The sequence below is a fragment of the Urocitellus parryii genome, chromosome X, assembly GCF_045843805.1.
Source record: "Urocitellus parryii isolate mUroPar1 chromosome X, mUroPar1.hap1, whole genome shotgun sequence".
NCBI lineage: Eukaryota > Metazoa > Chordata > Mammalia > Rodentia > Sciuridae > Urocitellus > Urocitellus parryii.
In genome coordinates this window covers 2,365,938-2,392,470 of record NC_135547.1, presented here as the reverse complement: position 1 = coordinate 2,392,470, position 26,533 = coordinate 2,365,938, and the positions used below count along the sequence as shown (strand labels likewise).

At 40.3% G+C, this 26,533-nt stretch overlaps 1 pseudogene; it reads right to left on the bottom strand.

Annotated features, from left to right (window-relative positions):
• Nucleotides 1–18,500: 18,500 nt before the first annotated feature.
• LOC113199761 (large ribosomal subunit protein eL32-like) lies at nucleotides 18,501–19,230 on the bottom strand (annotated as a pseudogene).
• Nucleotides 19,231–26,533: the final 7,303 nt, after the last annotated feature.

Below are 26,533 nucleotides of genomic sequence, written 5' to 3'. Positions count from 1 at the left end.
CCAGATGTTTGCTTAGTCCCTACAGGAGAGGTTCTTGCTCCATGGAATGACTAGAAACTGCCCAGTAGCATTTTTAGCTATTATCTGCACTGCAGGGTAATTGTCTACTTCTCCTTTCAACCAGAGCATGAGAGAATGAGTGCTAAGAGGTCAAAGATGGTGCCTTGTGTCATGCGTGCATGTGTGTGTGTGTGTGTGTGTGTGTGTGTGTGTATACGTGCATATGCACAAAACCCTGTAGACATTTTATAGAAATCAGATAATACTATGCAGAGATACAGCAGAGCCATATTTGGGTTTGTTGTTTTGTGGTGGTGATAAGATAGATACAAAATTTACCATTTTAATTACTAAAAAGTATATGATATTTCATTGAATGGATATACCATGTTTATTTAATCATTCTATTGTTGGATTTTAGATTGCTTTGGGTGTTTTGCAGTTCAAATGGTACAGAAATGACAGAAGACACAGTATAGAGCAGTTCTCCCTGTTAAAGGGATGAATAAGTGGCCTAAGGTAGTGTGCAAGCCGGTAGTTGTGGGGTCAAGCAAGAGAGTGAAGGAAAATCCTGTGGGTCTGGGTTGCATCTATTCTTTCAAGGCAACCAGTGCTGCTAGACCACCCACCCTGCTAGTGTCTGGTGGTAGTGGGTATGGGCCTTGAGCCCTTAGTAAATCTACTGTTACTGTTGATGAGGGTGTGAACTGGTACAGCAACATCTGTCTGACAGTGGTGGGATGGAGGTGAGGGGGACACCACAGGGTAGAAGATGCATAGCTTGCTCAAAATAAGAGATAGGAGATGGAGCCTGGCATGACTACTTTGAAATATAGGAAGAAGAGTAAATAAGAAGGATAAAAATTTGTTCAACAAATTCTAGAATTCTTGGATGAAGAGACATTAGAACATTGACTGATGGAAATATATGATAAAATCTGAGAAATCAGAAACTACCTTTCCCAGCTGGTACTGAAATTATCATCTCAGTACCCTTCTAAAATCTGCTGTAGAAGGAGAATCCCAAAATGAAATTGTATACTAAAAGACAGGGAAGACAAGACAGAATTCAAGGAGGCAAAAAATAATCTCTTCTAAATATGACAATTTTCTGAAGCTGAGGAGATCACAAAGGAACTGACAAAGATAGCTCATCTCCTAGCAAAATGGAGAAAACAAGCCTCTTTGGGTCTCAGTTTCCTTTCCACTGAAGTGAAGGGTACCAGGAAGATGCTCAAGGACCCCTTCCAACTCAAAGATACCCAGAGTCTGTGCTTCTCCCAACAGAAAGCCCAGTTGTCAAGTTAGGGGAAAACAGAAAAAGTGGGGTTTGAATACAGATTTACCTGCTCCAAAGTCCTGCCCTAAGGTTTTAAGAATAGGGGGCAATTTCAGAATGTCAGAGCCATAAAGTAGTAAGAGACAAGAGACATATGCATTAGTTGAGGCTTTAACTGGCTCTCACTTCAGTTAGCTCTTGCTACAGGGCCTTTGCATGTGCTATCCCTCTTGGCCAGACCACTGTTCTCCAAATATCTGCATGGCAATCCTCATCTCCTTCAATTCTCTGTTCAAATACCAATTTTTCAGGGGCCTTTTCAGACCACCCTTTATGAAGTAAAATATCAACCTCCCCTCATGCTTCCTAGCCCCTTCCTCTACTAAAAGGCAGGGGAGAATAAGACAGAATTCAAGGAGGCAAAAAAGTGATAGTCACTTTTCCCCGTCTGATACCTTTATTCTAGATTTATTTGTTAATTTTTATTGTCTGTCTCTCTCATACAGTGTTAGCTTTGAGGCAAAGATCTTTGCCTGTTTTGTTCTTCACCACTAGATCTCCCTGCCAGGCATGCCAAAGGAGCTTGATGCATTTTGATAAATGAAATGGGACAGGATGAAAATAATTAGAACATGGGGGCAGGCAAGAATGGCACTGTGACAGTGCATCACCCCTGTGTTGCTACTCAGAATGCTGATGAAAATCTATCCAATTTTAACAATGTGAATAGAATGAGAGCATTCCCTGGGGCCCAGCCTCCATGCTGTTTTTCAAGCCATCTGCCTCAAGGGATGATGGCTACCTGCACCCTTTGGAGGCTGTAGAGTTACCAATAAGTAGCCTAATTATCAGTGAATGATGTCCTTCAAGCTCCCAAGAAGCCAACAAATGAGACAGATGACCACCATTGCTACCTCCTCCCTGCAAGTCCTCTCTATACAGTCATTCAATTCAGTCATTTGGGGAAGAAACTATTCAATTTTGAATTCTACACAAGTGAAAACCCATGGTTTCCTAACCACTAGCTCTCTGTATCTCATCCATCCATCCAAGATTGCCCATGCTTCAGGAAAAAATGAATAAAAACTAATAATAATAAATAAAAATTAAAACCCAAATGAATGAACAAACACTACATAATACTCTTTCCTCTCTCCATCTAGCAACTGCCCCACCTCCAGTCCCATTGAAGCCAAACGTTTCAAAATCATAATTATTAAAGCATATACAAATTGGTGGGATTCAATGAGATAGTTCCTTCTCTACATACATTGTGCACTGATCATGTCCTTCCTACCTTCTATAGTCTCTCCCCCTCCCTCTCCCCCAAAAAAAGCATTTTACAAAAGAGTCTCCACTGACCCATTACACTCCTCACAGTCAGTCTCTTTCCTGGTTCCAGCACTTGGCTCACCCCAGCATTCTAACCTTTCAACTATCACCCATTTGCACCACTCCAATCTCTGCCTCCATCTGCACATGGCCATGCCTCTGTGTTTACATGTGAGTGATTCTGAAATCTTTACCTCAGCCTCAGACTCTTCTAACCTCTAGGCATGCGTTTCCAGCTGCGTAGAAGGCATTTCCTTTGGGTATATGTTGAGAATAGAGCAAGCAAAAAACCTACCTTCTTACTACTTCTCTACATGCTGACCATGTTGCCCCAGTTCCCAAGAGCAGGGATGATAGTCTCATCTCCAAAATTCTCCTGACTAGACCTTGTGAAATCTGACTCTGAGACTCACTAGCTTAGTAACCTCTGGCCTCAGTTTCCTTATCCTTAAAATAGAGGTAACAGCTCAAAACTGAAAGGGTGCTTGGAAGGATGACAAATCATCAGTACACATGCCTGGCCCACTGCCTTAGAACAGACACTAACACATCAGTGTAGACTCTTGTGAGAGTCCTGACAGGTTTCCCAGAATACACCCTCTCCCATGCCAATCCTGTCTTCTACCCTACCACCAAACTGAACTTTCATAAAAGCAAATCTCATTGACATATGATTGCTTTAAAGCCTTCCAGACATCCTCATGCCTGGTGGGTGCAAATCCAAAATCTCAAACAAGGCCTCACACATGCATTGTGATCAGTCAGTGCTTCATGATCAGGCCCAGGGCTCCTCACAACAGTCCCCCAAAACCCTGTGGTTCTCTGAACCTGCTATGCTCTATTGCCCCTCCAAACCTCTAAGACAGCTGTTATTTGTCCAGTCCATTCACTTTGCAGACTTGTTGTGCACCTATTATGTGGCAGGCACTGTGCCATCTTGTGGCATAAGCATATAAGACTCAGGTCATGCTCCAAAGACACAGCCAGGATGTCAGGGGAGCACATAACGAGCAGGCTTTCCTTGTCTAGCCAGCTTGCTGATATATCTTTAGCAGGGAGCCAAATAATGAGAAGGAGATACAGACAAGCAGAGGGGGCCAACTGGCACATCCTTGACATTTCTGTATAGTCATATCCATGTGAAGTCATCCTCAAAGTTTAAGTGAACCATTTCTTTCTCTTTACTCCCATAGACCAATTGAACAGCATTCTCCAGTTTTTCACATCAGCTTTCCCCACTAAAGAGTGGGCTCTATGATGGTAGCCATCATGTTTTGCCAAGACTGAAGACTTTAGGACTTGGTCCTAAAGGTGCTCAATGAATATATAAAGAGAAACTACTACCTCCTCCCTTTCTATGCACATGCTTTGTACATCTGTATATAAATCTTCCCTGGGGAAGCTTTTGGACTGCCCATGCCAGGACCCATGTGTATTACTCCTTGCTTCCCTGAGAAGGACTCTGGTTCATGGTCTCAGCTATCCATTGCATTCTGTGGTCAAATAATGCTTCTCTCCCCCATTAACCTGCAAACTGCATGAGGCAGGGACTGTGGCTTTACTCACACTGTAGTGTACTTAGCCTAATGCTGCCTTGAACATGGTAGGAGCTTGGGATGTAGCTCAGTAGTAGAGCATTTGCCTAGCATGTGTGAGGTCTTGGGTTCCATCCCCAGCACCAAAAGAAACAAAGAAAGCAAGGGGGCGAGGAGACAACTTGCTGATTACTAAATGAGAGCAGGGAACATCATTCATTAATTTCACATCTCCCACAGTGCTGAGCTCCAGAATAAACCACCAATAAATATACAGTCATGAAACTTGTTAAATAATTATGTTCTAAAATGACCTCAGTACAAATAATGTCAAGAAGTAATGTCTACCAAGTAACATTATGGGAACACAGCACATGTAAGAAGAAAGCATGTTGGTATTCCCAATCTTATCTAAAACCAGATGTATGGCCTTGGCAAGTCACCCAATCTGTCAGTTTTCCTTTCTTCATCTGAAAAATGGTCATATTGGGTACCTGTGAGGTGTCTATGTACTTACTGATGTGAAACGTTTAATACATGCATTGTGATCAGCCAATGCTCACTTCCATTATCACAGTTACAATGAATATTAGTCATGGAGTTTAACTTTCTCCAGGCCCATGTTACCTCAGCTTATCACTGTCCTCAGGCCACCTCAAATTGACAAACTTCTCTCCTCTTCCTGAACATACTCAGTAGTAATGAATTCATCATGCAATGACATGATATTTATTTACTGGTTAATCCACAGGCTGGAGCATTCTCTCCAAACACTAAACCACAAATATCCACAGCAAGTGTCCAGCACATATGATTATCAAGAACATCTACTGACTTCCCTATGCTCATATATGAATACACCACAGTGAAACTCCACATCATGTACAACCACAAGAATGGGATCCTAATTAGAATGAGTTATACTCCATGTAGGCATGATATGTCAAAATACACTCTACTCTCATGTATATATAAAAAGAACAAATAAAAAGAAAGAATGTCTTTGGGTTACCTGGCCAATATTTTTAATTCCCAAGGATTTGAATTCAATGAAAAACAACAACAAAAATATGCTCAGAATTATACTCGAAACTTGTAGTCTTGGTCAATTCTAAAGCCTCTCAACTTTGTATGGGCCCCCAATGACCCTGCACCAGTGTTTGTCAGTGTGATCCTGACCAAGTGGCTAACTTGTAGTCTTCAGGCCCCTCCCCTCTACAAGTCTAGTCTTGGGGATCTGGGTCAAAGCCATGGCACCTGCATTTTCTTATGCCCATTGAGAACCCAGATGCAGTGGGGGAGCACTTTGCTCTGTGGAAATCTAGACCTGAGGTCCATCAGGGCCTTGGTACCATGAGCAGACAAGGAACCCCCTGCATCTCCCAAACACCCTGCAAGAATCTTCTAGACCCTGCCTGCTGGCCTATATCCAAACCTACTCAGGCCCTCGAGTCTCAGATGGCCATGCCCTGGCCCCCCAACCCATGCTCCTGGAAACTGGAGGGACAGTGGGTCCTAAGACCCAGCCTGTGTGCCCAGAGGTTTTACATCAGGGTGGGGACCAAGCGGTGCAAGACTGTCTATGGGTCTCCAGGAAACCTGTACTGCTTCTTCCCACAGCTGCACCGTACACCTTGCAGGAATGATGCTGGGAACACCAGGAAGGACCACCCCACCAGCAATGAAAAGGACTGAGAGAGGGATAGCTGAAGAAGTACAAGACAGCCTCCTGTATTCTCCCTTCTTTTTCGCTGCACCCTGGGAGTTTATTTTATAATAGGCAATACAGATAGGGAAAGTGAGGTCCCAGAGAAGGGAAGAGAAAGATGTTCATTGAAGTGAAATGAGCAACAACCAAAAAGCAAGTCAACTAATCAAAGCAGGATTCTTGAGTCCCCCCAGTTCCTTATCATGGGCAGCCCTGTGGAGATGAAAGTCAGACTAGAGAGAAGTCCATCACAGGCGGCGCTCATAGAAGCAACCAGTAGGCACCAGGAATTGTCATACCCTGAGTACTGTATGTTCACTAGTCCACAGACCATCCCAGGACTCCTATCAAAAATCTGTATTATTCTGGGCACGGTGGCACACACCTGTAATCCCAGCTGCTCAAGAGGCTGAGGCAGGTGGATCATGAGTTCAAAGCCAGCCTCAGCAAAGGCGAGGCACTAAGCAACTCAGTGAGACCCTGTCTCTAAATAAAATACAAAAAAAAAAAAAATTGAGCTGGGAATGTGGTTCAGTGACCAAGCGCCCCTGAGTTCAATCCCTGGTACCAAAAGAAAATCTATATTATTGGCATTCTATAGAAGAAGAAACTGAGGTTCAAAAAGATTTAATAAAGATCATTGCTTAGGGTCCTAAGGTTAGTAAGTAATGGAACTGGGCTTAAAACCCAGGTACTCTAAACCCTGCACTAAACTCAAGTTTAGGCTTCCATGAGTCTGAAGTGCCCCTCCATATCAGAATCACATGGAAAGACTTTGTATTTATGAAACTTCAAAGGAGATTCTGAGAGTGTTGTTCCCAGGTCTCCACCTCCTCTCTCAGGCCCTCAGCACTGGCCCAGCAAGGCACTACATAGTGGAAGCCCTTTCCTGCTTATGTGCTTCTGAGCATGCTTTTTGCCCTGTATGGAATGATCCTCTCCCTTATTACCCCCTGGATATTCCCATAGGAGATAGTTTTCTCTGTGAAGCAACCTCCCTGGAAAAAAATCACCCTGATATTCTGTTGCTTCTTCAGTATCAATAATCTTTCTCAGTTTTTTCTTTTCTGCCTCCCATAATGGATCCTTACTTTTCCAACCAAAATAACCTTGTCCTATTTATCTTTTTTTTATGCCAAGTAGCATTAGAGGCTAACAGAAATGGTTGTTAATGAATGCAAGACTCTATATGGCCTAACTATCAAGTGTCTCCATAGTCCTGGCATAACCACTGTTTTACTTTTAAGCTTTGGACATTTTGGTGACTCACCTGTGCTGCTCCCAGCTGTTTGATAAAAAGTGATAGCACCAGATGGGACAGGTGAAGCAGTGAGTACCCACAAACACGAGATGCACAATTAATGCCAATATTGACCACAGTCAGCACAAAGATGCATATCCACAGAACCCAAGAAGGATGGAACAACACTGCAGTTTTCAAGTGGGTCTAGGAAGTAGAGCAGACAAAACCATTTAGAACAGGCAAGTGAAACTGAACGTAGATTTTTTTCTTATAAATAGCTCTGATAATCATAAGCAAAATTTAAACCAGTTTTCAAAATGTACAAAGCAATCAGTTTTAAACAATCCTATCTGTATGAAAACCTCCATTGCAATAACCAATCATTGTAAAGGTTAAAAACATTCCTCATTTTTGCTTTATTAGCCAGTGTGTAGCTCCATGCTGGTGATTTTCTCTTTGAGGCCTCCCAGTTTTGAGGCAGGATCCACAGCTCAAATCTCTCTTCATAATGATAGTGAGACATTTTTGGTTTTTGCTCCCTCCTACTTTCCCAAGGGTACAGAGAAGATTTCTGGAGGCTACCTGAGTGCGATAACATGGCAGAACAAAGTCAGAAATGGGCCTGAATATGCACACATCAAAGAGAGTCGCAAAAAGTTAAAAAAGCCACTCTTCTTGCTAAATTTCATTTTATGGCTTTTAGCTTTTAGTTTCTTCATAAGATTTGTCGTTTGTATTACCATGTTTTATCTTTATCTTTAAATAAATAAATACATATTTTCAAATTTCACATTTTTATCTTAATACAGTAAAATTATAGTCACACACACACATACACACACATACAAACACATTATGTATATTATAGTACATAAACTACAACTTTTTAGGTTCTTTCTTAATAAGCATACAAAGAGGTACTGAGATCAAAAAGTTAGAGAGTTTCTGGTATTAAAAACTGGTAAACTTTTGGTGTTAAGCTCTTTGAGTTCTTTATATATTCTAGATAATTAATTCCCTGTTGGAGGAGTAGCTGGCATAGATTTTCTTCCATTGTGTAGGCTCTCTCTTCACACTCTTAATCATTTCCTTTGCTGTGCAGAATCTTTTTTAATTTGATGCCATCCCACTTAATGATTCTTGGTTTTATTTCTTGAGCTTTCGAGGTCTTTTTTAGGCAGTCTGTGCCTGCACCAATATGTTGGAGTGTTCACCATATGTTTTCTTCTAGCAGTTGCAAAGTTTCTGGTCTATTTCTTAAGTCTTTGATCCACTTTGATTTGACTTTTATACAGGTTGAGAGAACCTAACAAAAGAACTAAATAGACATTTTTCAAAAGAAGCAAGACAAATGGCCAACAAATATACAGAAATATTCACCATCCATAGCAATTAGAGAAATGTAAATCAAAACATCATTGAGATTTCATCTCAATCCAGTTACAAGAATACAAATAATATTAAATGCTGGAAAGGATGTCAGGGAATACACATAGTGTGTGGAACTGCAAACTAATATAACCACTTTGGAAAGCAGTATGTAGATCCCTCGAAAGACTAGGAATTGAATCTCAATACAACCCAACTATTCTATTCCTGGTTTTTATGTAAAAGAACTAAAAGCATACTATAGTGATACATGCATACAAAATTCATAATAGTGAAATTTACGATAGTCAAGTTATGGAACCAGCTTAGGTGCTTATCTACAGACAAATAGATAAAGAAACTGTGTATATATATATATACACAATGGACTTTTTTTATTCAGCCATAAAGAAGAATGAAATTATGGCATTTGTTAGTAAATTGATGGAACTGGAGAACATCATGTTGAGTAAAATAAGCCAGACTCAAAAAGTAAAACATCAAATATTTTCTGTCATATGCAGAAGCCAGAGAGAGAGAAAAGGAATGAAAAGAGGGGCAGATACCACAAAAATAGAAGGGAAATCTGTGGAGTAGAGAAAGAGAATTGAGAGGCAGGAAGCGGGGATAGGAAAAGGGAGGAACTGCAGAATGAAATTGACCAAATTATGCTATATGCATATATGAATATACCACAGGAAGTTTTGCCTTTATGTATATCTATCAAGCACCAATTAAAAACAACAAATAAATAGAAGATCAGTAGAGTAGAGGAAAGGGAACGGGGAGAGGGAGGAGGAGAGGGAAAGAGGAAGCACTGGAGCTTGAAATGGAGCAAATTGTATTCCATATGTGTATGATTATGTCAAAATGAACCTCACTGTTATGTATACACTGAAAAAAAACATTTAAAAAACTGATAAGTTGATATGGCTTAGTTGGATGTTCCAAAATGGAAAGGAGAAAACATATATTTCACAGTGTACTTGGTTGGGGGATCTTTGCCTTTTTAAACTTTTTTCTTTATTTTGTGATGATACTGCAGGTACCACAGAATGCAAATTTAAGAGGGATGGCAGGAAAGATTTTTGTTACCCATGCAAAGCATCATATATTTGCATTAGCTATTTCTATGCCTTAATTTTTATAATCCTCTTTTCTTGTTCTTACATGGGAAGGGCTTATAAATGCAACACAAACAAGGATTTATAAATTCAGCTTAAAAACTGCATGCAATCACATGGGTTGTATGAGTCTGCTAGGGCTGCTATAACAAAATGTCACAAGCTGGATGTCTTAATCAACAGGAATTGATGTGTTCTAGTTCTAGAGCCTGGAAGTCCAAGATCAAGGTAATGGCAAGGCTGTGTTGCCTCTGAAGGCTCTTAGGGATGGATCTGCTCCAGGTTTCTCTCTGGATTATGGTATTTTCATGGGTTCCTATAGCATAATACCAAAATTCAGTTGGCATTCTGTGTGTGTATGTGTGTGTGTGTGTGTGTGTGTGTGTGTGTGTGTTTCTAAATATGTCTTCCTACAAGGACTCCTGCCCTATTAGATTAGCAACCACCTTAATAATTTCATATTAACTTGATCACCTCTGTAAAGACTGGATCTCCAAATAAGGGTCACAAACATACTTTTTAAAGAGGACACAATTCAACCCATAACAACTGGCAATAACAAAAGTAGAGAAATTATAAAGGAAAAAGATGGGGGGAGGAAATTATGGGCTCACATCAAGAAAGCCATTTTGGCTTTTGGTAATTATTTGGTAATATGTAACTAGAAGAAATTTTCAGGGAAAATCTTATAATTCTTTGTTATGTTGTGTTTTGTCACCAGATGCATGAAAATATTTTGAGAACTGAATCTTGTACCGTGAAGTTCTACACTGAGCCTTATAGAGGTGACAGAGGGCATGCTGGGCTGGGGAGGGAATTCACATTTTGGACCTGCAAATTTTAGAATCAGTTCCAAGATCTTGCACCAAAACTACAGAGGAAGAAGGAGTATATGGAGGAGGAGGGAAAAGAAGGGGCAGGGAGTTGAAAGCACATGAAACAAGTTTTCCAGAACTTTAAAATCTTCTACAACTGGGAAGCTCACAGCCATTTAAATCTATAGCATCTGGTGAAGAGAAGTATAGCTACAAATAAGATCAGTTTGTTTAGTGAATTTAGAGAATGAGACTTTGTAAAGAAGGCATAAAAAAGACTATCAGAGTTGCATTATTGCAACTTTGGTAGTGGGCAGGGCCAGGAATCCAGTTGGAACTTGGCCTAAGAGAACCAGGAGACTGAGGTACACTGAACCCAGCACCCATCATTCTTCATGGCCTTGGAAGGAATGAGAATGACCACACCCACTAGAAGAAGCTACACTGAAAGGGGGACACCATGTCATCTACTCCAGCCTTGCATGACCAATAACTTTAAATCTGAAGTGTAACACAACATGTATTTATTATATCACATCTACCCTGGGTCAGGAGTCTAGGCCTGGCTTAAGTGCATTCTCTGCTCCCAAGACTGCAATCAGGGTGTCACTGGCTGTCTCTTTTCTGTAAGCTTTGGGGGAGAATTTGCTTCGGGGTTCACTCAGTTCCTGGAGGCTGTAGGACTGCAGCTCCCATTTCTTTGCCTGGGAATGGCTCTCCAGGCCTTGCATGTGCCTCTTCCCACTCTCAAAGCCAGCCATGGTGTGCTATGTCCTTCTCACCCTTCACACCTCTCTGATTTCCTGTCTGCCCCCAGCAGGGTGAAAGCCTTGCTTATAAAGGCCCATGTGATTACAGCACACCTATCAGGGAATCCAAGATAATCTCCTGATTTTAAAGACAACTGACTAATTAAATTAACCTTAATTACATCTGCAAAGGCCTTTTTGTCATGTAACCACAAAGTCATGGCTGTGAGCCCAGGAGGCAACTCTGTGTGTCTGAGAAGGCTATCTTTGGAGACTGCATTTTCCCTTCACCAGAGGATTATTCTCTGCTCTATTCTCAAAAACTCTCAACCCTTCTAAATTGCTTTCTAGCCGCTCTTGGCTTATGATTGCAGTGGTTCCCTTAGCAACAACTGGAGCTGGCAGCCTCCTCCCTGATGCAGACCACTCTGGAGTATTTTTCCACACGCTATGCTTCCACCACATATTTAGAGGCAGCTAGCTCTCTCTCTCCCTCCCCCGAGTCCCTACCCTGTTATGAAAAACCCTCCACTCTTGCTGCCCAGGTCCAGCCTCATACCCACTACCACCCTTTCTTTGTGTCCCCAGCACTCCTGTCCTTTTTGCCCAGGTGCTGCTGCTGCTACTGTCAATGCTATCCTCCCCAGCCTTCTGCCCTTTGGCCCTGGCTGGGAATTTAAGACCAAGCCTAGAACACTCTCATCCAGGGACCCCATGGATTCCCCCAGACTGAGTTCTGTTTCTTTCAAGTTGCTCCCAGTCTGGTCTAGTTCTCCCCCAACTCCAGGCAGAAACATGCCGTCCCAAGTGCCTCATGCCTGCCCCACCAGAGAGCATGGCCTCTACAGGCACAAAAAGCCCCAATGCACACTATGTCTCAAAGGGGTACCCAGAAACTAGCAAGTGCTCAGTGAGGGCCACTGTTGTGCCTTCAAAGACCAAGGGTCTGGGGAAAGAAAAGAAGGGACAGGGAGGTTCCCCTGCCACCACTATTCATGGTGGGGTGATGGTAAGCCTTCCATGACTTCTCCTATGGGAAAATGTGGGCTCCCAGAGTGTGGAGTATTGGCCACTTCCTCTCAGGAGCCCAGGTACTACCACTCTTTGGTAGTAAATGTAATAAGCAGATTCACAGTGACCTACTTCCTCCAGCCGTGCCCCAACTGCCTACAGGTTCCATCACCTCCCAGTACTCCATTCAGCTATCAATGGATAAATCCACTGATGCAGTCAGAGCCCTTGTGATCCAATCACTCCCCAAATCCCCTCTCTGGACATTGCTGCAATGGGGACCAAGTCTTTAACATTTAACATATGAGTTTCTAGGGAACATTTCATTTCCAAAATGTAACAGCTTCTATAGATTTACCTATCTTGAACATTTCATATGAATGAATCATATAAGTTGCATTTTCTATCTGGCTTCTTTCATTTCACATAATGGTTTTTTATATACATGTTGGAACATGGATAAGGACTTCATTCCTCTTTATGTCTCAATAATACTTCATTGTATAGAAATACCACATTTTATCGAACTGTTCATCAGCTGATGGATATTTGGGTTGTATTTACTTTTTGACTATTGGCTTTTATGAACTATGATACTTAGGAACATTTCTGTACAAGGTATAGTGTGCACATATATTGTCATTTATCTTGGATATCATTAAAAAATAAATTGAGACTATACTTAAGACTACCCAGAGCAGACAAAAACAGTTAAAACATACAAGTAAAACTTAATATAGATTATTTCTTATAAGTGTTTCTGATAATCAGGAACAAAACTTAAATCGTTTTCCAAAAATGGTATAAGATAATCAGTTTTGAATAGTCCTCTACTGTATGAAAAGTCCCATTGCAATAACCAATCACTGTAAAGGTTAAACACCTTCCTCATCTTTGCTTTATTAGCCAGTAGCTTTTCTCTTATCATTATTGGGTTGATGTCCCCAGTTTTGAACTGTTCTCCTATATACACAATAAATTTTAAAGAGATTTTTACTTTGGTGAGCTTTAATTTTAATAGTGTTAGTTGATTTTTTTTGTCACTGTGACTTAATACCTGAGAAAAGCAACTTAAAGAATAAAAGAGTTATTTTAGCTCATGATTTCAGAGATTTCAGTTCATGCTCAGCTGGCTCTATTGTCATGGTCTGTGTTGAGACAGAGCAACCATAACAGAGAGGGAGGGCCTAGTGAAGTAGAGCTGCTCAACTCATGGCAGCTGGAATGTAGAGAGAGAAAAAGAGGAAAGAGGCATGGACAAGATGAATCCTTCCAGTGAATGCCCCCCAGTGCTCTACTTCAATTATGAACTCATCAATGGGGTAACTTTTGATGGGGTCAGAGCCCTCATGAGCCATCACTTCCCAAAAGCCTAGCCTCTCAACATTGCTACATTGAGGAACAAGCCTTCAGCACATGAGTCTTTGGTGAGTGTGAGGTGGTATCTTATTATGGTTTCAATTTGAATTTCCCTGAAGACTAATGATGTCAAGCATCTTTAATCTTTCCATGCACATCTGATATAATTCCTGATAAAGGAGGATTGTGTTTTCCATTTTGTTTACAGTAAAGAGAGGAGAAACTGGAGTCTGTGTAGGGAAGGAGGGAGGGGACTTCTGGATGGTCTCAGCAGTCCTGAGCCCTGAGAAAGGAGGCGGACACCCAGGCCCCCTGTGGGCACAATGGCAACATGCAAAGGGAAGTCTCCATCCAGATCAGAGTGGTGCAGGGTGGGCTCAGTGGGCCAGTGTGAATTCCAGCCCTCTCTTCCTTCAGTAACAGAGAAATACAAGACCCTCCTCTCCCCATGCTCACATCAGGGGAGGATGGACACTGAGCCGGGCCTGAGGACAGCTCTTCACATCCTAAGGTCCCTCAGGAAAATCCAGAGACAAGCAACACGGCCTGAGGCTGCAGGGTCCCAGGGCTGAACTGCGCAGATGGAGCCCCAGAAGGGGGAGTAAGCAGAGAGCAGGGAGGCATCTGCCAGGGGCTGTCTCCTGACAAGGTTGATGGCCTCCATCAGCAGAAGATGTGCTGGGCTCTGGGCCAAGGAAGCCCCATCTCAGGAACACCAAGTATAGTGTGTGTTTGTGTGTCGGGGGGGGGGGGGGGACATTCCTTGTTGCAAACTGGGAAGCTGCTGCTAACTGATGATGAGAGGAAGGAGGTCCATGGCCTAGCTAGATTGCTTGGGTCTGTTCTCTACCTGTGGGCACTGGACCTACCACCTCAAATGCTCTGGGAGCTCTGTGGAGCCCCAGGACCACTCCATTTCTGGATCACTGGCACCAAGGGCTCAGCAGGCTGCAAGGACTAAGAGAAGGAAGAGACCCTTCCCCAGCTCTATCTAAATCCTAATACTCATGGCTCAATGCTACTCCTAGGGCCCAGGGGTGGACCCCATCCCAGGTGCCTGGGAATCAGGGTGGAGAACAACTCTGCCTGCTTTCCCACTCCCATGACATGAGCATGTGGAACCTCTGCTCAGTCCACATTCTTCTACCCAGCCACTGTCCCTAAAGGTCCATCAGGGGTCCAGGTAGCAGTGGCTACCTGATGGCTGCCTGAGGTAGGCAGAAGTATGTACAGCAGATTGGAGAATGTCACCCCTGCCTTCCTGGACCTACATGCAGCTCCTGCCGGGGACATCTGACCTCGTGCTAGGATCTTTCTGTGGCCCTTTTCTGACCTTGTCTGCTAGCCTGGGAGCAAACATGTGCCTGTGAGGACAAAGGGGAGAAAGGGACATGGATGCCCGATAGCTTGGCTCCCCACACAGCAAGAACCTCATCACCCTTCCCCCACCTTCAATTACTCCACTTGCCAGAGCCCCATTCCCATTTCTCCAGAAGGAGTACTCTCTGCATCTCTGCTCCCTACCTGAGTAAGTAATCACTGTGAGTCCCTCAGCACACTCCACCACCTCTTTTGGGATACCTTTTTTCATCCACAGTGATGCCGCTCCAGTCCATAGACCATAACAGTTAGTACGCTCCTCTTCCCTCCACCAACTACAATTCTGAAGCCAGGAGTCCTTCCCTCCTCAAATCTACCCTCGTCTCCTGTTACAGGTTGGATGTAAGGTGTCCCCAAAAAGCTCACATGTGAGACAATCCAAAAAGGTTCAGAGGAGAAATGATTGGGTTGTGAGAGAATTAACCCAGTCCATGAATGAATTCCCTGATGGGATTAACTGAGTGAGAACTGGAGGAGGTGGTTCATTGGGGGCATGGCCTTGGGGTATAATTTGTATCTGGTGAGTGCAGTCGCTCTCTCTGCTTTCTGCTCATCATGTGAGCTGCTTCTCTCTGCCACACTTTTCCACCATGATGTTCTGCCTCACGAGGAGCTCTAAAGAGCTGGCGGACTATGGACTGAGACCTCTGAAACCATAAACCACCAAATACATTTTTCCTCCCCTAAAATTGTCCTTGTCCAGTCTTTTAGTCACACCTGACTAAAACATTCCCCAACTGTCCTCAAGAAGCCAAGACTTCTTCCTCACCAATCCATAGGAATCAGAATTAGATATCTAAGACTCCTCCTCTCCTCTCTTTCCCATCTCCAAATTCGGATTTTTCCCTCTCCTAATATGATCCCCACAACCTGATGACTCCCTCCTGTGCGTCCCACACTGAAAACGAGGAGTCCCTTTCCCCCTTACAGCAGAGCTCCTCCCACTCCCAAGGTCACCTGCACCTCTCCAGACAGAGCTGAGTCCTGTGGCTGGGAGCCCCACCTCCCCTCTCCATAGGTGTAGAACTGGGATCCCCTCTTGCAAAGATTTGCTCTCTTCCAGTGTGCCTGTGGTTACTCTGAGGTCCCTCAGAGCAAAGCCCCTAGCTGCCTGCTCAGTTTCTCTGACTCTGCAAGTATTTCAGTAGCCTGCAGGGAAATGCCTCTTTCAGGCTGCAAGCCAACTCTGAAGTCTATCTCAAAGCCCTGGAAAACGACGTTTAAGACTATGCCTCCTCTGCACACTGCTGGGGTGCCCAATCCAGGGGTTTGGGGATGCTAAGTCCACGTGAGCATTTTCAAGAAGCTCCAGGGAAAACAATCTTAGCATCTCTGTGCAAGGCACATGGCTTGACCGAAAGATTGTTGTCCTGAGGACAGGACCTGTGCGGTAAGGACTAGATGTGGCAAGGCCTGGACCCTCCAGCAACTATAAGTACACTCATTGGCCCTTCACTAACAAAATTGCCTCCATCAATTATTGTGGGCTGAAGGCAGGAATGCACCAGACATTGGTGGGCAGGAGACCCAAATATAGGGTTCCCAGTGCCATCCTGAACTCATAATATGTCCCTTCTATTCTGGGAATTTCCATAGCAGACACAGATTCGCTTTCTTATCACAGGTCTTCACACTGTAAATCCAGCCTCCAAGCACTTAAGCAGCCATTGCATAGGAAAGGGTATGGGCTTTTAGTCAGGTAAAGCTAAGTCATCTAACAGCTAGATGACTTACACATGTCACAGAACATCTTTGCCCCACCCCATCTATAAATGGGCAACAGAAACCCTTTCCTTTTTGTATATTGCTGAATTTGATTTGCTAATTGTTGAAATTCTTGCCAGTGTTCATGAGGGCTATGTTTCTAGAATTTTTAATATATAATATTTTATCAGGATTTAGTACTAGATTTGTCCTGGCCTCATAATGTGAGTTGGAAATCCATCCCTGCCCCTCTTTTTTTCTGAGTGTTATGTAAGATTGGTAATTTCTGTTCCTTAAATATTTGTCAGAGTTCACCCATGAAATTATCTGGGCCTGGATTTTGTTTATTTTGCTTTTAGGAAATTTTTTGGATAGGAAATTAAATTCATTTATAATATATAGGGCTATTTGTATTTTTTCAATCCATTTTAAGTTTTGGTAAATTACTTCCAAGATATGTGACAATTTTGTCAGGCTTGTCAAAATTATTGGTGTAAACATGTTCATCATATGCTTTAATTATTCCTCTAATTATCTGTAATGATATCACTTTCATTTCTGATACTGATGCTTAGTGAATTGTCTGTTTCTTGATTAACCTTAGGGTTTACAAATTGTGCCACTCTTTTAAGATATATTATTCATTCAATTTCTCCTGAATTTGTTTTCTGTTTCATCGATTTCTGCAGTTATGTCTACTATCTCCTCCCTTCCATTTACTTTGGATTTACCTTGCTATTATTTTGATACCTTCTTTAGATGTAATATTACTGTATTGTTTTTATATGCTTCTTGATTTCTAATGTAAACATTAAACAATGCATCTTCCTCTAATCACTTTTCTAGCAGTATCCCCCTGATTTTAATAAGTTTTATTATATCATTTTGTCTAAAATATTTTCTAAGTTTCTTTATTATTTCTGCTTTGACCCATGGGTTTTGGGGAGTGTCATGTGGAATTTCCAAATATTTGGATATATATTATAATTTGTTTCTAATGAAATTCCACTGTGTATTCAGAGAACTTACTATGACATATTTCTGTCCTTCAAATTTATGGAGACTTGTTTTATGTTCCTGCATTTGATCTATGTAGGCTAATGTATACTGTGATGTTATAAAGCATCTGTGTTCTGCAGTCATTGAGTAGTCTATAAATATCGATGAGGCAAAGATGATTGATGACATCATACAGATATCCTATATATTTACTGATTTCTTCTCTAGTTGTATCAATTGCTGAGGCAGGAGTACTAAAACCTCCTACTATAATTGTGGAAATGTCTGTTTCTCCATTTATTCTGTCAACTTTTGCTTCATATCTTTCAAAGCTCTATTGTTGGGTGGAAACACATCTATAAATTTTATGTTTTCCTGATTAATTGACCCTTCAATCACATTTGATCACAGGTAATACTCGTTACCTTTATCTCTCCTTCTTATTAACAAAACCATCATCCTGTTTTGTGTGTGTGTGTGTGTGTGTGTGTGTGTTATGTTGGGGACTGAGCCCAGGACCTTGTGCCTGCTAAGCAAGTGTTCTACCACGAAGCTGAACCCCCTGCTCCCCACTTTCATATATTTTCATTTGCACAGCTTATCATGCATCTTTTACTAATCATCCCACTGTTTAGCGAATTTATACTGAATACACCTTTCTAACTTTAGGAAATGCGATCCTCCAGCATCTCTCTCTCTTTTTTTTTAGTTGTTGATGGACCTTTATTTATTTACTTACTTATTTATATGTGGTGCTAAGAATCAAACCCAGTGCCTCACACATGCTAGGCAAGTGCTCTACCACTGAACTACAGCCCCAGCCCCCTGAATATACCTTTTTAATGCTGTTTTTGTGGTTTCATTTAAGAACAAAAAAATATGTACATGAACTGTCTATTCATTTTCTTCACTGTGCAGCCTGGCATTAGGATTGTTGACTCTGGTGGCCAATTGAGCTGCTCTTTCCATGATGGCTTTACAATCTCAGTACAGTAAGATTTGTTGCACATGAGCAACACTTCTACCTCCTTGACATTGTGAATGAAGAACTTTTGGAAGCCAATGAGCAGCATGTGCTTTCTTTTCTTGTTGCTCCACATAACCTATGTTGGGCATAAAGATCTGGCCCTTGACAATCCCCAAAAACCAAATACTGAATGTTTTCTCTGATATAAGCAGACTTATTCATAGTGGGGTTGGGAGAGGAAGCATGGGGAGGTGTAGATGTACTCTAGATAGGGCAGAGAGGTGGGAGGGGGAGGGAGGGAGCATGGGGTTAAAAAAGACAGTGGAATGAGATAGACATTATTACCCTAAGTACATTCATACCAAAAATGGTATGAATATTCTTTATATACAACCAGAGATATGAAAAATTGTGCTCTATATGTGTAATATGAATTGTAATGCATTCTACTGTCATATATAATGAATTAGAATAAAACATAAATTTAAATTTTTTTTTAAACCTGGCCCTTGAATCTTCTCTGTACCCAGTTGTCAATATATCTGGGTTTCCGCCATTTACGCTTAATTTTGACATATTGGTCTGACTGGTGCCTGATGAACTTCTTGGTCCTCCTTTTGACAATTTTAGGCTTCAAAGAGATCTGAGGGCAGCCATCCTGCCGAATACAGATGGTAGCCATCTCCATAGGCAGCACCAAAGAAGAGAGTCTGATTATATTTTTCATAAGGTAGAATTTAGGTCTATCCTTTTACTGTCTATTCTTTTTTTGTTCCAAGTTTATAGTTCCCTGATTGTGCTAACAAAATATTTTTTAAAATTCAATTTGAATTCATATGTTTTCTTTTTGCTTATGACACTGCATCATTTTTAGTGGTCATTCTAGAGATTACAATACATATCTTTAACTTTTCACTGTCTACTTAATATATACATGAATGTAAGAAAAGTCATATTATTATCAATAAATTAAGAACAAATAACTATTATTTAATATTTATGTGACAGTTTACCATTAATAGTATCCTACATTTCAAGGTAAAAATTAAGGCTTTCCTCTAAAAAAGGAGAATGATTTTTTCTTTCTTTTTCTCTTTTTTAGGGAACTGTTGTTTTTCTTCACATTGAAATACTTCCTTTAGCATTTCTTTCAGTGCAGGTTTATTGATGAAATTTTTTAGCTTTTGGGCTTTCAAAGTATACTTATTTTGGGGCTGGGTTGTGGCTCAGTAGTAGAGTGCTTCCCTGGATGTGAGGTACTGGGTTCCATCCTCAGCACCACATAAAAATAAATATCCTCACCAACATTTATTGTTGCTTGTATTCTTTATTGTTGCCATTCTGACTGGAGTGAGAAGGAATCTTAGTGTAGTTTTAATTTGCATTTCTGTAATTGGGAGAGATGTTGAACATTTTTTCATGTCTGTTGACTATTCACATTTCTTCTGTGAAGTGCCTGTTCAATTCCTTTGCCCGTTTGTTGATTGGGTTATTTGGGGGTTTTGGTATTGATTTTTTTGAGTTCTTTATATAGCCTGAAGATTAATGCTCTATTTGAGGTATACATGGCAAAGATTTTCTTCCATCCTGTAGGCTCTCTCTTCACATTCTAATTGTTTCCTTTGCTGTGAAGAAGCTTTTTAGTTTGATTCCATCTCATTTATTGATTCTTGATTTGATTTCTTGTGCTTTAGGAGTCTTGTTGAGGAATTCAGTTCCTAAGCTGACATGATGGAGAGTTGGGCCTGCTTATTCTTCTAGTAGACACAGAGTATCTGGTCTAATGCCTAGGTCCTTGATGAACAAAACACTTTTGAACAACAAATCAATCAGAATAAATCAAGGGAGAAATTTCAAATTTCTTAGAATTAAATGTACAAATATATCACAATGAATCCCAGAATTTTGTATAATTTATAATGCACTAATAAAAAAAACAGCATACACACACACACACACACACACACACACACACACACACACATAATGTGTGTGATAAGGCCAAACCATAAAGATTTGTAAATAGCATCAGAATGTACCCCTCTCTCCCTTGGGTTTTCAGAACATTCTGTTTGTTTCACTCTTGTAAGATTTTTCTTCATTTCCCATGCTATGTGAGCCTTTTAGGGGCAAGTGGCATGAAATATTCATTATATTGAACACAATGGATACTACATAATTATTTGTAATGACAATAAAGAAAACTAAATATGTTACAGAGAATAAAAATTGCCATTTTTTCTGGTTTATATATTATGACATAAGTAGAAGAAGAGCTGTGGGAGAGAGATACACACATGAAAAAAAAACACAACCTGTCAATATTAACCTGCTGATAATTATGAATAATATTAGAATATTTTGTACATTTTATAACAAATTTGACAAATTAAATGCTCAAATTCCTCAAAAAATATAATTAGCATGGCTCATTGAAAAAGAAAAAAACTATCTGAATAGCCATATATATGTGTGTGTATTTGCTATATAAAAATATATGTATATATATGTTATATATAATACATATAATTAAGACTATGGTTTAAAATCTTCCCTTAAGAAAACTTCAGGCTCAAATGCCTTCACTGAAGAATTCTGCAAACTATCAAAGCAAGAAACCACACAAACTCTACCAGGAAAGGAAGGAGAAAGAAATTCTCCCAACTCAATTAGACCAGCATTACCTTGATATCAAAATCATACAAAAACATTACATATAAAGAAAATTAAAGGGGCTGGGGTTTTGGCTCACTGGTAGAGTACTTGCCTGGCATGTGTGAGGCCCTGGGTTTGATCCTCAGCACCACATAAAAATAATAAATAAATAGATAAATAAATTAAATAAAGGTCCACTGACAACTAAAACAAAAGAAAAAAAAACTACAGACCAATATGCTTTGTGAGCATGCATGCAAAAATTTCTAATTTTAGCAAATTCAGTGTAAAGAGGTATTAAAGTAAAGCCAGGTTGGGTGTGATGGTGAACACCTGTAATCCCAGAATCTCAGGAGGCTGAGGCAGGAGGATCATAAATTCAAAAACAGTCTTTGCTACTTAGTGAGACCCTGAGCAACTTAGCAAGACCCTTTCTCTAAATATAAAATGAAAAGGGCTAGGGATATGGCTCAATAGTTAAGCAGCCCTGGTACAAAAAAAAAAAAAAATCAGGTATGCTGGCACATGCCTGTAATCCCAGCAACTCAGGAGGCTGGGACAGGCCAGCCTCACCAATTTACCGAGGCCCAAAGAAACTAAACAAAAATCTGTCTCAAAAAATAAAAAGGGCTGGGGATATGGATCAGTGGTGAATTGCTCCTGGGTTAAAACCCCAATACCAAAATAATAATAGTAATAATAACACATTGTAAATAGAACCTATCATGAGAATATAATTTTGGTTTAAGCATTTGAAAATTATTCTATGAATTCAGGAGGCTGAGGTAGGAGGATCACAAGTTTGAGGCCAGCCTGAACAATGTAGTAAGACTCTGTCTCAAAATGAAAATTAAATAAAAGGGCTGGAGATGTTGCTTAGTGGTAGAGTGCTTGCCTAGCATGTGCAAGCCCCAGGGTTCAATCCACAGTACTGCAAAGTATTCAATGTAATTCAGCATATTAGCAAATTAAAAAAAGAAAAACTGTATAATGTATTCACTGGATATGGAGTAAGCATTTGACAAAATACGACATCCATTCCTAATTAAACTAACCAAAAAAAAAAAAAAAACCAGAAAAAAGATGGCAACTTTTTTATTGTGATAATGTATATCTGTTACAAACCTACAAGTAACTTCATACATAAGAGTGAAACCTGAGTGTTTTCCTCCTAAAATCAGGAACAAGTAAAAGGTGTCCGTTTTTACACCTTCTATTCAACATTCTACTGGAAGTGATAGCCAGGAAAATTAAGCAAGGATCAAAAATAAATAGTATGCAGACAGACTCGGAAGAAAGAAGTAACTGCTTTATTCACAAGTGACATCATTATTGATGTAGAAAATTCAGTAATGGAATCTACAGGACATCTAGTTTAGCAGGTTTCAGGATACTGTATAGTATCAATTATATTTATACATATTAGCAATGAGTGATTTAAAATTAAAATTGTAAAAAACAATACAAATTTCATAGCATCAAAATGTGGAATACTTAGGAATAAATGTGACAAAGATATGAAACAACTATGCCCTGAAAACTACAAAACATTGCTGAAAGAAACTGAAGACCAAAATAAATGGATAGAGAAAGTGAGACCTTATCTGTGTGTCAAAAGACTCAGTATTGGTGAGATGTTGATTTCCCAAATTAATCTGTATATTCAATTCAATCCTATCAAAAGTCTCAAAATTCTTTTTCTAGAAACTAACAAGTGATTCTAAAATTCACATGGTTATGCAAATAACCTAGACTAGTCAACACAACACTGAAAATGACAAAGTTGGAGAACTTATACTGTCTGATTTCAAAGACTATTATAAAATCACACTTATTGAAACAGTATGGTATTGGTGTAAAAATAGAAAATACATCAGTGGAACTGCATACAGTTCCAAAATAAATCCACACATTTATGGATAACTGGTCTTCGACAAAGTTGCAAAGTGATGCATGCAGAGGAGAAAGACTGCCTTTTCAACAAATGGTACTGGAATAATCAGATATACACACACTCAAAAACAAACTTTGATCTCTACCTTGTACCATATATAAAAACTGACTCAAGATGGATCAAACTTAAATATACAACCTAAAACTGTAAAGCTTCTGAAAGCAAAAAACATCTTTGTGACCTTAGGTTTGACAAAGATTTTGTACATGACACCAAAAACATAATCCATAAAGACAAAACTAATAAATTTAACTTTATCAAAATTTAGAATTTCTGTTCTTCAAAAACTACTGCTAAGAAAATGAAAATACAAGACACAGAAAGAAGGCACCATTTTCCAAGCAGAGGGCAGGCTTCACCAGACAACAAATCTGCTGTGACCTTGACCTTAGACTTCCCAGCCTCCAGAATTGTGAGAAATAAATTTCTGTTCTTTGTAAATCATCCAATGACTCACTCTGTTTGGGCTGCTACCACAAAATACCAGAGATTAGGTAATTTACCAAAAAAACTGATTTATTTTCTCAGAGTTCTGGTGCCTGGAATGTCCAAGATTAGGCACCTGCATTTGGTGTCTCATAAATAACTTCTTACTGCATCCTCCTGAATTTTGGAGGGGACATATTGAAATGGTAGCACTTACTCAGTTTCAGGCATTTAGGTACAGCAACACAAGTGGACTAAGCAAATTTTGTTGAGTGAAAAGAACCAAAAGAACACTTATTCTATACAAGTGTAGAAAACACAAACTACCCTATAGTGACAGGAAGCATACCAGTAGTTGCCAGAGATGGAGGAGGAGGGGAAAGATTACCAGTAGCTAAAGAAACTTTGAGGGATAGATACATTTATTGCCTTGATTGTGATGATAATTTCATAGTTTTGGGGGGTGGCTTATCCAATTAAATAGTTTAAATATGCACAAATTACTATATACCAAATATCACTACGTTCATAGATCTGATTTTGAAAAAAGAAAATACCTACAAAAAAAAAAGATAACCATATAACACTGGGCAGATGAATTGAACACCTACTTTACAAAGGGAGTCACAGAAATGGCCAGTTAGAATATAAAAATATACTCAATATGATTAGTCATCAGGGAAATGATAATTGAAACAGCAGTGAGATGCCACTCCACACACTTGAATGGATAAAAATAAAAGCTGGCAACTCCAATGTTGCTGAGAATGGGAAAGGAAAGGAACTGTCATGTCTTTCTGGTGAGAATGTAAATTGCACACTAGTTTGAAAAACATTCTGGAAGTTTCTAATAAAACAACTATCCTATGACATGACAATTCCCCTCCCAGGTATTTACTCAAGAAAAATGAAACCATACATTCATCTAGTGGCTTTTTTTTAACAGCCCAAACTGGAAACAGTCCAGATCATAAACAGGTGAATGAAAAAAACAAGTCTGATATACTATATGACGGAAAATTACTCAGCAATAAAAATAAAGTAGCACAAACAGATTCAATAAATCTCAAAAACATAGCAAATGAAAGTATTCAGGCATAAAATAGTTATATATATATATATATATATAATCCCATTCATATGGCATAGTAATTGCTTGAAAAGGCAAAAGTAATCCATAGTGGAAAAGATTAGAACAGTAGTTGTCTCTGTGGGATTGTGGTGGGGATTGACAAGAGAAGGGCACAAGGGCGATTTGGGGGTTGATAATGCACTGCATCTTGACAGGGGTTTGGAGTATGCATTTGTCAAAACTCACCATACAGGGCACTTAAAATTTATTCAGAAACTGAATGTAACTTTTACATCCTAAAAAATAAATAGAACAGTAAACAAACATTGATCTGTAGTTAATACTATACATGCTAATGGGTTTAGAGGTGCAGTGTACTGTGTTTGCAACTTGATTTGAAATGCATTAGTAAAATGAGCAGAACCATACAATCAAGCAAATACAACATAATGCTATTTGTAGAATATTAGTGATTGGTACATGGGTACAATTTTTTCAGTTGTTCTGTAAATTGCAAAGCTCTCACAATAAAATGTGGAGAGGAAATAAGAAAAATGTTATCATCTAGTGGATAAAATTGTTATAAGAGGGCTGGGGATGTGGCTCAAGCGGTAGAGCGCTCGGTGGCGTGCGTGTGGCCCGGGTTTTGTCCGCCGAAAACCAAAAAATAAATATTAAAATTCTCTCTCTCTCTCTCTCTCTCTCTCTCTCTCTCTCTCTCTCTCTCTCTCTCTCTCTCTCTCTCAAAAAAAATTGTTATAAGAATATTTAGGAAGTAGGTCATAATCATTATTGCTAATAATGCATTGAATGCTTATTAATAAAAATGAATTAAAAAGTTAGAATTAATTCCTTGTAGGGCTTGACCTCTCCAGCACCTCTCTTTTTTCCATTGGTTCACTGAACTCCAGCTGTGTTTTTCTTTTTGGTCCTAATTATGCCAAAGTTGTTCCTGTCACAAGGCATTTGCACTTGCTGTTCCTTTACCCTGAGGATGGTCTAGCCCCTTCCCCACACACATACACCTGTCACTCTGATATATCACCCTGATTGATGGTCTGCAACGTTTTCTCATCACTTCTCAAGTGTTTTTGTTGCTCCTTGTTTATTCCTGGCTTCTTCAAGAAAGCGGTAACCTGTGTCTCCAGGGCTTAGCACCGGCCAGACAATAGTGTCATTGTAGAATCCTGTGGACTGGTAAAAAAAAAAAAAAAAAAAAAAAAAAAAATCATCTGGAACTGGCTGTCTTCTGCTTGTAGGTCCCTTGACTTGATTCAAGGACCCTTTGTTTTTTGTTTTGGGGGTGTTTTTTTTTCCTTCATAGTATGAGCCTAGGGTGCTAAATGTGTGTCCCCCTTAGAACAGGGATGAGGGCTATCTGGTTTTGCTCATAGCAGTATTCTTAATGTCTGATACAGCAGAGGCTCACAACCTGACTTTATGAATCTTTGAACTCGACAGTGAGGTTTGCCTTTCCTTGGCTTCGTTTGGTCTTTGACACTTTACCAGGCCCATTACCATCCTCAAAACTCCCAGGAGGGAGCGGTCCTTTCCATTCTTTCATTCTCTCCTTTGTCTGCTGGTCGATTTGTTTGTTCGTTTGTTCATTCACTCATTCGTGCATCCATTCCACTCCTCCGTCCTCCACACCTAGATATCCAGTCCACGCGCGCGCCGCTACTCCCTGATCTCGCGGCCCCACCTCCCTGCCTCGCTCCACCTCTGTCCCACCCTCCTCCTCCCCGCCCCCTTTCCAGGCCAATCGGAGCTGACAGGCTGGGCGGGGTAAGGACTGGGGAGGGACCTCGCTACCCCAGTACCCCCGGCTGCGCCCCCGGCTCCGGAAACGCACC